The sequence below is a fragment of the Pinus tabuliformis genome, chromosome 9 (genome assembly GCF_031772625.1).
Source record: "Pinus tabuliformis cultivar Carrire ecotype Pingquan chromosome 9, CPIR1, whole genome shotgun sequence".
Lineage (NCBI taxonomy): Eukaryota > Viridiplantae > Streptophyta > Pinopsida > Pinales > Pinaceae > Pinus > Pinus tabuliformis.
Window position 1 is genome coordinate 1507045460 of NC_142307.1, and position 14102 is coordinate 1507059561.

Genomic DNA, 14102 nt, shown 5'->3' on the forward strand with positions numbered 1-14102 from the left:
AGATTATGTGTGGAGCTAGATCTAAGCAAGGGACTACCAGATCAAATCATTCTCAAGATCAATGACTTTGTTTGGACCCAGAACCTGGATTACGAAAACACTGCCTTCCGCTACCACCACTGTCACCTAACAGGGCACCTGCAGAATTCACACCCATCGCTGCCTGCAAATTCGAAAAAAGGGCAACTTTGCAAAGACCAAACCCAAGCGTTGGACCCTTTGTTCTCCGCCGCCAGCAGTGAGCTCTGATTCCTCAGGCTCGGAAGATGAGGAGAGCGATGCAGAACTGGACCAGGCGCCTCAGACGATGGATCCGTCCACTGATACTCCTGCGCATACCACTGTCACAGCAATCTCCCAGAAACGCGTCCATGAGACCTCCTCTTCTGAATCAGATAAGGAGATCCCCCTGTTGGAGAACTCCAGTTTTCAAGTTGTTTTAGCTCATACTCCCCAGGATGCTTGGATAAAAGTCAATAAAAAGAAAGGGAAAAAACATCATGTTGAGAATTCTGCCCCTATGGGGTAAAAGTCAGTTTTTTGCTCTCAAGTTAATTGCTATAGCTCCGTGAGTGGTTAACCAGTTCTCCGGGACCGAGGTTGATAGTTTCATCATTTCCGGTCGGCCGGTTTCTTGTCTCTCTTGATTGTACTATATTTTACTCAATAGAAATAGTTTAATTTTACTGAGAAAAAAAATATATTTGAATCAAAAATATGTATATTTTATAATAATATAGATCCATATTAACTTTGGATGGACCAAGTTCAGATAAGAATCGAATATCTTGTCATAAATATAGATGGATAGGGTACTTTGGTGTAATTTTCCTTTTTAATTGTTTTCTTATTTTGATCCTTCATGGTTTTATGGTGGCTTTTTGTGTTTGCATATCCCTTGTGTGTTTCAACGTTGTGTTCGGTTTTTGCTACAAATGATAGTGGTGAACTGGAGATCGCTCATGTGTGTTGTACCTCTCCACCGACTTTTTTTTATGTTTTATTTGGCTTATTTACAACACGTAATGTGGATATTGTTTTTCATACATTGGCCACATCATTAGGATTATGGATGAACTATTTGGTATTTGTAGGATAAGTAATTCTTTAGGTGGGAGAATAGTTGTCAATGGGGATTTCCAAAAGAGTAATTTTTAAGTGTAATTTTTTGGATTTACTTGTGGATTTGTAGCTAGAATTTGGTGAGTATTTTTGTAGCAAAATATTGATTTATGTTGTTTAAACTATTTTTTGATTTCCTTTGATTTCATGTATGTATTCACCACCACCATAAACCCCTAGAGTAGTTTTATTGTGAAAAGTTCATCTGTCAAAATTACAATTTTAGTAAATCCTATAATATTTTTAAAATATTAAATTAGAAAATAAACCAGAAAACTTTAAAAAATAATAATATTTAAAACCATTTGATTTCAAAATAATTATAACTATTATAATTTTAATATTTTAATTAACCATAAAAGTTGTTTTTCCTCTTGAAAAAAAAAAGAGTACTTTCAAATACGCAGTCGGAACGCACATTCAATCAGTGGCGGTCGTTGCACTTCGTTGAGGTTTTTGGATTAATATTATGTGCCACAGAGAGGCCTGTGAACTTTACATTTGAATGGGCAGGATCAATAGGAGCCACAACAATTTGTTTTTTTTATATATATATATATATATCACAATTATGATAAATTTGGACATAAAGTTTAAATACGATCAAAAAGTTCATGTAATATAAAATGATATTGGCAGAATCTAAAATACAGAAGAAAACTTTTAGATACTAAACATTTTAATTATTTTTTAATTTTGAAGTTTAATATATTTTAAATTTAAAAAATTATCTCCAGTGAGGGTGCTTACATGGGGAAACACAGGTTTAAATGAGGCTGAAAAGCCACTCTCAATGGCAACGTGCATCGTTGCACTTACAAGGCATATGGAGAAACATGAAGATTAGCCGTGTGAGATTTTAGAGCACTTGAGCCTCATCTTGCAAGGCTTAGGTCAAGAACGATTTATGGATGGAAATATACAGAAGAATATCTTATTATCATAATAAATATTTTATTATCTTAATAAAGGATGGATAGATGTATAGATGTAGATTTATGTTGAAATTAATGCAGTAATATGTATTATTAAGTAATATGATTATTAGTTGTGTGTTTTATTTTAGGACTTAGTTGGTGTTAGGCCTAACTCTCCTATTGTCAGGTAAATTTATGTATATTTTTTTTAATGATTATAAAAGAGTGTTTCCTTGAGGCAGTCTCCAGGTACAGTGTTTTTCTAAGAAATTTTTTTCTTTCATCTTCTTTCTTTCTTCCATTTTTAACCTGGTATCAGAGCCAGTGAATTTGGTGACTGGATTATTGGATGATTGAGTGTCCTTGCTGGGAGAAAGTCGGGAGAAGAGATGATTCTGGAGAACTGAGTGTTTCTTCGCTCTGCGGTTAACTTTTATCAACGCCCATCTTGTTTCGAAACTCGCGCTAGTCAAATGTGGTCAGAAGAAGAGCCAGCGCACCTGCGACCCTAGGAAACGCACTGATCATCTGTCGCTTACACTGATATGTACCAGCGCGCCACATCATCGCGTTGTTTTTCTCCGAATACAAGCGTTGGTTGACTTTTTTTTCCGTGCTTATTGTGCTTCACGATCTGTTTGTTGTGGGTGCCTTCCTCCGAAGTTCTTGTAGCATCGAATGTTGAAGGTTCCTGAGAAATCGTGGTGTGGTGTAATTTCCAACCTCGGTGGAGTTTACCTCCATGATTTGGAGCTGCGTGAGGCAACGCCCAAAGGGAAATGTGACTATTCCAAGCGTTTTTGGTAGATCGGATCTATTCATTGGCTGAGATGTTGTTGGTGAATTCGACTACGTCGAAGCTGATTGTGAAGCCAGAATTAGGCTAAATTTAAGGCATTTTTTTGGAATTTGGTGGATCGGCAAGCTCCTGCCCCGCCCGTCGCGGGCCATTGCAGTGAACCCAACCAGAATCGGTGGATGTGGATCCATATACACAATCACATCGTGGTATCACTTGATCTGTGTTGCTCGTTGTGTTGATCCCTGATGTGGAAGTGGCAAGCTACGTTGAGTTTGCAGCGTGAGCGTGTTCTGTGTGTATTTTTGTGGCCCAAAGACAGTGGCTACTGGAAAATCAGTTCAAGTGAGTAGAAGAGATAGATCATTTCATTTGGTGGATTCGAAGTGAACAGAGATAGATCGAGTGGTTGCAGACGAAGTGTCGTGGAGTGGCGCAGCCGTGATACTGAACGCTGGTTGCAGGGATGGGGGTGTCGTGAGCAAAGCGTGGTGCTGGTGACTCCACGTAGGACAGGTGAGTCAGGTTGCGCCAATCATGCCAAGGAGACCGGTGACTCATAACAGTTTATGCCCACATATGGCAACAATAATCAGTTGATGCCCACTTGGAAACTGATGGTTGTTTCCATCGTTTTTTTGCCATCGTCTGCTCTACAAAGCAACGGTCAAGCATATAAAGCCAATTCTGAATCGAATGCCAAGTTCTGCAAAGAAAGGGTCTTAATTAAAGGTGCGATTTGCATATTTTTTAAATATATGCATATTTTCCAATCTTAGTCGAATCGAATGTCGACGTAGTTTTTATTAAATGAGATTGAATTTTCTAGTTTGGAGAGCAATATTGAGATCGCTAGAATTGCTCAATAAGTAGCAAATCGCCTAGAAAGTGTTTTGATTATTTGTAATGATGAATAATCAAATGGGAGAGGTGTATTTGAATGAGAGCAATAAGTTCGATGGGTTCAATTATTTTAATTGGAAATTCAAATTGCAGACTTTGTTTGAAGGGAAAAGTGTGTTGAAGATTAAAAATGTGGATGAATTGAAGCCAATTGTAGCAGGAGGTGGAACTGCTGCAACAATTCAAAATCGGGAGAGGGAGAACAAAGTGAAAGTGTTGTTGAAATTGTCAGTGAAGGACCGCATTATGCCTCACATCAGAGAGTGTAAATAAAAAAATAAGATCTGGACAACTCTCAAGGATTTGTATGAGATAAAAAAGACAAATCTCTTATGGTTCCTGAAGAGCAAGCTTATCTCCATTAAAATGGAGGAGAATGAATCAGTCGTTGCATTCATCTTTCAGATCAAGGAGCTAAGAAATAAACTGGCCGATATTGGGGAGATAACATGAATGGTATGACTGGCGATTATTAGATGTTTGTTTATTACAGGTCTGAACGCGAGGGAGAAAGCCCTCAATTTCGAAGAATTGATAGGAATTTTAATACAAAAGGAAGAAAGGTGGATGACTCTGAAACCCAGAATGCAGATCTTGCATTAATGGCGAAGAAAAGCCTTTTAGAGGGAAATCCCATGATAGAAAGATAGACTTACACTACAAAGAAAGCCACCTCAAGGTATGTCTTTGATCAGAAATGATTCATGGATCAAATTTTTTTATTGTAGTAAATCTAGTCATATTGCTAGGAATTGCCATAAAAAGAAGCGGGATGAAAATCGACATCGACATAAGAAGCATGCACGGCACTTTGCTAATGAAGATCAAAATTAGAATCTCAGATTGTTTGTATCAAATTCTTCTTTATCTATTGAGATTGATTAAGCCAAAAATTGGTTTGTGGATGCAGGAGCTTCCACTCACATGATAGGTGACAGAGATTGGTTTGCCAAATTAAGGGGTATGGAAATATTCTAGTGGTATTACCTAATGGTAATATTAGGCGTATTCAAAATGTGATGTATGTACCTGGAATTAAAAAGAATATGGTCTCTGTCTCTATGATAACAAATCATAATCTCAAGGTAGATTTTTTTAGGTCTTATTGTGTTATTAAAGATTTGCTATATCATATGAAGCCAATTACATGAGCTATTTGAGTTGGAGGTCTATAAAAGTTGAATGTAAAGAGCTCATGAAACCAAGCCTTGAATTCAACAGTTATGACTACAAATAATTTGTGGCATCAAATATTTGGTCATATCAATTTTCATGACCTACTGATACTTCAGAAACAAGGTATGGTCAATGGTCTCCCTATTTTAAAAAGTGTTCATGTTGATTGTGAACCATGTGCTCTTGGGAAGATGCATAGGGATGATTTTCCCGCAAGATTAGATAGAAATAAGAGATATATACTAGAGCTTGTGCACACTGATATATGTGGGCCGATGCAGACAAGGTAATTTGGAGGTGCCTATTATTTTTGATTGCTTTTAGATGATTGCACAAGATTTACCTTGTATATTTTCTCAGAAAAAGATTCATACTTTTGAATACTTTAAAGAGTTCAAAAGCATGGTTGAAAAACAAACAGGGAATTTCATCGAAATTCTCGACTCATATCAAGGGGGAGAACACAAGCAGAGTGGCTTCATCAAATATTGCAAGGACCATGGGATAGTTCAGTAGTTCACAGTACCCCACACTCCTCAATAGAATGGGGTTGTAAAGAAGAAGAACAAAACCATTGTGGAGTGTGCATGCAACATGTTAAAAGGGAAGAGCATGTCTAATGGTTTCTGAGTAGAAGCAATGAATACTGCAGTGTATTTAAAGAATAGGAGTTCAACCAAAAGTCTTGATTTTAAGACTCCATTCGAAGCTTTATTAGGTTTTAACCCTGTAGTTAATCATCTAATAGTTTTTGGCTCGAAATCATTTCCTCGTGTTCTAAAAGAGGATAGCAATAAACTGGATTAAAAGGCCATTGAATGCATTTTCGTAGGGCATTGTATAGATTTAAAGCATATAAATTGTTTAATCCTTCTACTCACAAAGTTTTTGTGAGTATAGATATAGTATTCCATGAGTAGGTTGATGATGGAAACTGTGATAAAGGTAATGAAGAGTGGCACATGTCTTTGCTAGTGGAAGATGGAAGCGATGAAACAAGGGACAACCATGAGCAGCAGCAGTAGCAAAAAGAAGAATCAAGTGATGCATGTAAATTCAAGAAGCCATGTTGTTGTAGGGAAAAGTATCCGATTCGGATGACCCTATCCCACTCTAAGGGTGATAGTACCTCAACAACAACTGTAAAGAAAACTACTTAAGGTTTACTTCTTTATGAAAGCAAGAGAGAATGAAGAAATGCACTAACCGTTATCTTGCGCTTAATGTCGAATCCAAACTCTTCTCTTTGCTTGCTTGCTCCCAGCTCCTTGCTCTTTTGCTGGCCCAGCTACAATGAGATCCTGCAAAATAACAAAGAAGGAAACTACAAGAAGCATGCAATCATAACTGATTCAAGGATTAGCATAAATCAAATATACAATTATCACAATACATCATTGAAACAAGTGCATATAGAAGAACCTCAATAGCTTTTATTAATGGAAGAAGTAAAGTTCTGAGAGTGTTACAACCATTGAAGGCCCCAATCCAGCAACACCTCCCAGCAGAAAGAATTTCTCCTCTTCACCTCCTTCAAGCAATCACCCAATAGCTCTATAGTGAAACCAACAGCATATCATTACTTTGCACAAAATTCCAGCCTCCTGAGCTCATAGGAGAGAGCTCAATATATAGATGAATTGAGAAAGGATGAGTCAGCTTGCAACTGATGTGTAGCTGCCTTGTGTCCTCTCTCTCTTCAGTTGATCTTCGGTTCTTGAGTCCACTTGGAGAACCTTGCTTCCACTTGGAGAAACAGAGCCTCTGACTCATCACAAGGCGAAATCCCTGATCCAAGTGTCATTTTTGGAAGATTCCAGAGCAATGACTCAGTGTGCCACTTGTCCCATCTCGCTCAGCGTAGGTGGCCTTTGTTCCACTTGCTTTGCAACGCAGGTACACCATGGAGGAGTTGAGTTTCAGCGCAGAAGCCTAGTGGAGCACCTGCTTTGATTTCAGGATTGCTTGTTTTTGAGTGTTTTCAGGTGGAGAACTGATCTGAGAGCTGTTGGTTTGCTGACCTTGTTCCTCTAGGGGTAGGAACATCATGTTTAGGGACTTTGGATCCCTTGGATTATTGACAATTCATGCCTGATGCTGCAAGGCACAAAATTGTCTATAACAGATGCCCCCTAAAGTATGAGGTCGTTTATCGGGTGAAATGCTTTATTAGGAGGATCCGAAGTTCATTCAATCTGCTGAGAAGGGTCCTGTAATAAGATACAATACAATACATTATTTTTCATTCTTTTTCATGATCTAGCTGAGGCGGGCATTCCCATGCTCAGCTTTATAAATACATTTCGGTACATGGAACAGACGATCGTCTGATGGTAGACTGATAATTCTCTGCTGAAATTATCATCCTTTGAGAAGCATGATCATCTGCTGCAATGATGTACACATCAAATGTCTTTATATCCTGAATATATATCGCAGCCCGGATGGATGAAACTAGATCCGGGGTCTTCAATCTCTTCCGATCTTCACTCGATGTACAAGTCGATCCATGTGAGAATTTCTTGAAGTCGAACATGGAAAGACATCGCTTGATTACCGGTCAATGATGTAAACCGTTAACAAGCGCGAGAGGAATCACCGATAAGGATGATGACCCTCAAGGTACAGCAGTACAATTCACATGGTGGGAATAAAGGACTTGGCGTCGACCACCATGCAAAATCCTCTGGTCGAAGGTCATTGATGTATACCTGTCGTCGGAAGTGAGAAACTTGCCATTGAGGCATGCAAGCTTCAAAGTACTGAAGGGGTTGTTCCTAGATCAACTCCTTGGATAATGAGCTGATGTCGACAAGGAGCGATCCGTCAAAGGAGGGCCTTAATGAATCCCACATCAGTGACACGGAACGGAGCTAGTGATTGTGATGAGGTGAAAACAAACTGTGATGTATGATTCAGGGTGGCGGTCATGAAATGGATGAAGGACAATGTATGGAAGTGGATGGCACACGGTTGACTCTTTGCAGAACAACATCTCTTGAACATATAACGACACTGATGTGATGGATTGGTAGCATTACCCCAAATGTGGATGGTGTGGCGAGGACCATGGTGATGAGACCGGTGAATGAAACAACCCAACCCGATGTGATACGGAGGACAAAGTGTCATGTTCAAGAGCGACTTGCTACCATTAAAGCTGTGAGGTTCTCCCAATTTTTCCCCAGTCATTGCTGACCAGTACCTCTTTATTTTTATCAAGCTTGAGGAGGATAACATATGCTTGTTCTATAACCTGCCCTTCGGGCAAGCCCATCGCTATGTTTTAACGAGCCTAGCGATAGGGAAACTCGTTCTCGTCTAAAGACAAGTTTGTCGCTATTTAATGAATTTTAACGAGTCTAACGACAAGGATAACTCGGTCCTTTTCATTTTTAGAGAGTCTGAAAAGGTACATAAAGTCAACTCCAGAATTCCTTTTTCGTCATCTAATTTTCGATTGTTTTTAACGAGCCGAACAAAACAAGCGCTCGATCTTTTTGTGCAATAATCCCTCAGGTCCAAAAAGATTAAAATCTAGAGGAGGGATAGCTCTTCTGGTCGTTTAATGAGCTGGAAGGCCAAAACTCGGCAAACTTTTCATATTTTACGAGTCAGGAGAAAAGAGCTCAAAGAAGACTCGTCTTTTGAGGAACGAGTGATAAACAGGGATAGCAGCAGATTCCAGGTACAGGTTGGAATTTTCCAATCACGGCAGTGTCACAAGGATGGCTAAGTGATATCACTCTTCGCAGCTGTTCCTCAAAATGGGTAAACAAACATATGGAGATGAACGATTGGCCAAATGAACGAATGGAGGTGAGACTGCAAGAACACGACCAAGGGCTTTTAAATGGCTGTCAAAGGTTACATTTACCAAGGTTATTTACTGGTTCATTTTTCTGGGTGAGCTTGAACTCTAAGGGAAGATTGCTCACAACTTATGTTTATTTTTTAACGAGCATGAACCATGTGCTAAACTGCTCGGATCTTGCGTTTATTTTTTAACGAGCATGAACTGTGTGCTAAAACTGCTCGAATATACCAGTCATAATACAAGAAACGCCTCAGGTGAGATAGCTATTTTTTTTTTTTTTTAAGGAGCTTTATCTCACGAAGCTATGCTCCTATTTGGCAAGTTTTGACTTTTGCCCCACATCCTTTCTTTATGCAAGCTGGAAACGGCTAATCCTACGAGTTTAACGGGTTAGACCTACAGGTTTAAAGGGAGGACCTAAAAATTTAAAAAATAAATAGTCGTCCCGTGCTTGCATTCCAAAAGGTTTGCATGCCCCCAGGTATAAAGTATAATTTCGAGGCGCTGCCTCTTTCTTATTATCCGAAAAATGGTTTTATTTGCTGCCGCAAACTGGACTCTCTTTTCGGCGATGTCTATCATTAGGTTGCTAAGGATGGTGACTACTTGTTGCAGCAATTTCATCTCTTTCTTTGGAGGCTGCCCCTACTTATCCTTCAAAACATATGTTTTAATGGGTGAGGCTTGCCTTCAAAGATGGTGGCTACTTGCTGCCACAAATGGATCTCCTTCCTCAGGAGAGCCTACTTACCTAGACAAGGGGAGCGAGAAGCTGATTATCTCACTCACATAACTTTGACAAAAGAATCTTATTCTAGAACAACCCTCTCTTCCTTCCTTCGGACGGGGTACGGACTAGTCATATTCTTCTGCGGAAATCAACTTTATACCCAAGGTTTCCTCTGCCCAAGGCAGGCCAGGGTGCATGCCCCCTGGGTCCCAGTTACATCTTTCCGAATCACTCGCATTCATCGGGAAGTAGAACCGGGGGTGGAGGCATTCCTTGAGTGAATAAACCATTAAGGGATGGTATTTGACTATTTGCGATGCGTGATCCTGGAAATGAAAGTTGGTCTACGAGCTTGACCATCCTTCCTTCGTGCGGAAAACACATAACTCTGAAGAGTGAGGACACTATTGCCTCCATGCAATATATATAGTCTCGTCCAAGGAGTAATTTATACACCAAGGGTCCTTGGACGACCATGACGTTCATATGAACTGTCTTCCCCTTCAATGTAACGGGAACATTGGGGAGAATCCCTAACGGGCGACTGGTTCCTTTATCAAAACCTGATAGATTTCTCATCTCAGGTAAAAGCGCCGGGGAACCCAGTGCTTTCCAAGCAATAGAGGAAAGGATACTCACAGAAGCCCCTTCATCAATGATAGTTCCAGCCATCACCATTCTGTAGATTTGGACGATGATTCTGAATGGGATACTGGCTGGTAACCGGGGTCTACCTAGTTGATTCCAATCAAAGGACACAACCAGGTTGCTTGGTGGTGGGACCGAATACACGGCCGGATACGACCCTGACGATGTTCCTTCCTGCGATAAAGGAATGGGCGCGTTGCCCTGATGCTCATCAGAGTCTGTGTTGATGAAAAGAATCTGGATGGTGTCATCCTTATTCTCTTCAGTGAGGGTGTCATTCGAAGATGAATCTTCAATGACGGTGTCATTTGAGGATGAAACCTCTGAAGGAAGAACCGGGTCAACTGCCGTTTCGACCTTTAGACTTTCGTCTGGTCTGGATTCAGTAGGTTCATTCTCAATGACGGACACTTCAGCTGACCACTTGAGCGGGCCAGCTGGATTTTCAACTATCGAGGGATTAGGCACGAGTTTTTGGTATCCAGGAGGAAGTCGTAACGGTGATACCGGACGATCTTCCAAAACTCTCTTCGCCTCATCTAAGAATGGACATCGGTGGATGGCGTGATCGCCTTCACACAACATACAGGGTGATCTTGGTCTCCCTTTTCGTCCTTCACTCTCGCTAGTTGATGGACTGCAATCAACATGACTACCAGAGGTTGATGCTACCGGATTGTGCAACCTGGGGGACCAGTCCCTTAGTATCCGGGGAATACAAGGACAATCACGATGGAAGTGGGTCCCTTTGCAAATGACACATGGTGATTTAGGCCCGGTCGGTGCAGTGTGTGGATTTTTGTCAGATGTCTTTTGCTTGCCCCCAGTCGCCTTCGCCATAGGCCCCTTCTGCTTCTTTTCTCTCTTCTTCTTTTCCTTCTTCTCCATGGGAGGCTGACTTCTGCCGGCTCTACCCTGCGAAGATGAAGGATCAGAGGAAGAATTGTAAGAGGTGGAAGGCTGGTGGGTAGCTCGAGACTGGTCTGACTGTTGATTCGACTGCTCAGGATTAGTGGCAATTTGAACTACATTAGTTGAAAAGAGCCATACAGGTAGGCCAATTGTCAATCCTGGAAGTGACAATGTGGCCATATGAGGCGCACCAACATCTCCCCAAGAGGAAAAGGGATTGGGACTTCCACCAAGGTGACTTCCTTGGTTGGTGGGCTCCATACTTTTCAACTGAAAGATCAACGTGGGAATAACAGGTGATTATGTTCGATTAAAATAAATTTTATTAACGACGCTTTAGACACAACTCTGCTTTTTCATGTTTTAAGAGTCGAGAAAAAGCTAAAGATGACTCTAGTCTCCTTCGATGTTTTAACGAGCCCGAAGTGACAAATGCTCGGATGGACTTTTTCAGTTATAGAGTTTGAAAAAGGCCAAAAGAAACTACTCTGGAGTTCTAGGCAGAGGGTGTGCCAAACTTTTCGCGAAACCACAGAATACGTTTTACGGTACGGGTGGTCGATCTTCGTGAATGCTGTGTTCACTGCATCGCGATCAGTAGGGCGGCCGACACGGCTTCCTATGGATAAAGGCTTTGTTCCTATAGGGGTCTCCCAATATATACGCGACGGTACATGGGAGCACAAGTCCGTATTAGTGCCACCGACTCTCAGGAGGAATCACCCACCTTCGTAGAGATCGACAGTCACTACGTTTAACGACGCCGGAACACGTCTCTACCTAGACCTCTATGTGTTTGCGTTATGTTTCAAAGCGTTGTTATGTAAATTGGATTTATTTTAATGTTGATCTTGCTTAGCAGTTTGCCTTTAAGGATCACCACGAGATGTATATGACAAATTCCTGATGCAGTCTAAGATGAGAAGCAAACTTTTCAATCTTTCAACTTTGAAAATCTTAACTACTGAGGGAAAAGAAAGGCAAATCTTTTCACACAGATCATAGAGCACACACTAATGCAATTTTTTCCTAAATCAGCATGCAAACAGTCAAATGCAAAATGCACAATGCATGTATTTTCTTTTCCCTTTCTTAATGTTGATGTATTACAAAAAGAAAGTTGTTATATAACTTTGATTTCGATTTAAAGCGAAAGTAAACAAGCTAGTCCAAAATCAAAAGACACCTTAAGATTTACTTGTTTAATCACTGGAAATACATGAAATCAAACCATAATGACGAAAATAAAAAGACTAATCAGCTATGGACAACAAACAAGCTAACTCTTTAGACCAGCAAAAATGCCTAACACAGGTTCAGATCTAAGAGGCCAAAACAAGACTAGTTCACTTTCGTTATGGGAAATTGTAAATGATGTAAGAAATACAAAAGAACAAGTACAATTTCGTTATATAACAGAGGCGGAATGATGGCAAGTAAGGTTGGTTTCAGAATAGGTACAAGAAAGACAACTTGCTGCAAAAACTATAGTGAAAACAGGCAAGAAAAAGGGAGGAAACCCCAACTGCACAAGGCAAAATTGGGCCAACGCAGGTGCTGCTCAGCCAGTCTGGCTCTCAGCGCAGGTAGCCCCTTCGGGACCTGCGTTGCAAAGCAGGTAGCCTGTGTACTACCTGCTTTGGAAAACGAAAGTTGCGTTTTCTCAGTTTCCGGGTCACAATTTTCTCAAAAATGCACAGTTTTTGCTCAAATCAGAAGCAATCAGTCAAGCACACACTAAGGGATGACAAGGAAGGTGAAAAGCTATCACTAAGAGCTTACAAGGATCCTTGTAGATCAGCTCTTCAAATCATGAACATGCTCAGAAATGAGCTAGAGTAGCTGCCCTCTACTTCGCTTTTGATATAGCCAAAAGCTTTTCGATTTGGTACTCTTTTGTTCAGGAAATGAATAGCAAAATACTACAAACAATCAAACAGATACGATCCCCAGTGGAGTCGCCAGTTTGTTGTAGGGAAAAGTATCCGATTCGGATGACCCTATCCCACTCTAAGGGTGATAGTACCTCAGCAACAACTGTAAAGAAAACTACTTAAGGTTTACTTCTTTATGAAAGCAAGAGAGAATGAAGAAATGCACTAACCGTTATCTTGTGCTTAATGTCGAATCCAAACTCTTCTCTTTGCTTGCTTGCTCCCAGCTCCTTGCTCTTTTGCTGGCCCAGCTACAATGAGATCCTGCAAAATAACAAAGAAGGAAACTACAAGAAGCATGCAATCATAACTGATTCAAGGATTAGCATAAATCAAATATACAATTATCACAATACATCATTGAAACAAGTGCATATAGAAGAACCTCAATAGCTTTTATTAATGGAAGAAGTAAAGTTCTGAGAGTGTTACAACCATTGAAGGCCCCAATCCAGCAACACCTCCCAGCAGAAAGAATTTCTCCTCTTCACCTCCTTCAAGCAATCACCCAATAGCTCTATAGTGAAACCAACAGCATATCATTACTTTGCACAAAATTCCAGCCTCCTGAGCTCATAGGAGAGAGCTCAATATATAGATGAATTGAGAAAGGATGAGTCAGCTTGCAACTGATGTGTAGCTGCCTTGTGTCCTCTCTCTCTTCAGTTGATCTTCAGTTCTTGAGTCCACTTGGAGAACCTTGCTTCCACTTGGAGAAACAGAGCCTCTGACTCATCACAAGGCGAAATCCCTGATCCAAGTGTCATTTTTGGAAGATTCCAGAGCAATGACTCAGTGTGCCACTTGTCCCATCTCGCTCAGTGCAGGTGGCCTTTGTTCCACTTCCTTTGCAACGCAGGTACACCATGGAGGAGTTGAGTTTCAGCGCAGAAGCCTAGTGGAGCACCTGCTTTGATTTCAGGATTGCTTGTTTTTGAGTGTTTTCAGGTGGAGAACTGATCTGAGAGCTGTTGGTTTGCTGACCTTGTTCCTCTAGGGGTAGGAACATCATGTTTAGGGACTTTGGATCCCTTGGATTATTGACAATTCATGCCTGATGCTGCAAGGCACAAAATTGTCTATAACACATGTCCATCAAGGAGTCAACTAAAAAGATTTGAAGCCAGTCCACCACTAAGGAGAT

At 40.6% G+C, this 14102-nt stretch overlaps 1 pseudogene; it reads left to right on the plus strand.

Moving 5' to 3' along the window:
• Nucleotides 1-307: 307 nt before the first annotated feature.
• The window catches only part of LOC149154321 (2-oxoisovalerate dehydrogenase subunit alpha 1, mitochondrial-like), a 30656-nt pseudogene continuing 16861 nt past the window's right edge, over nt 308-14102 (plus strand).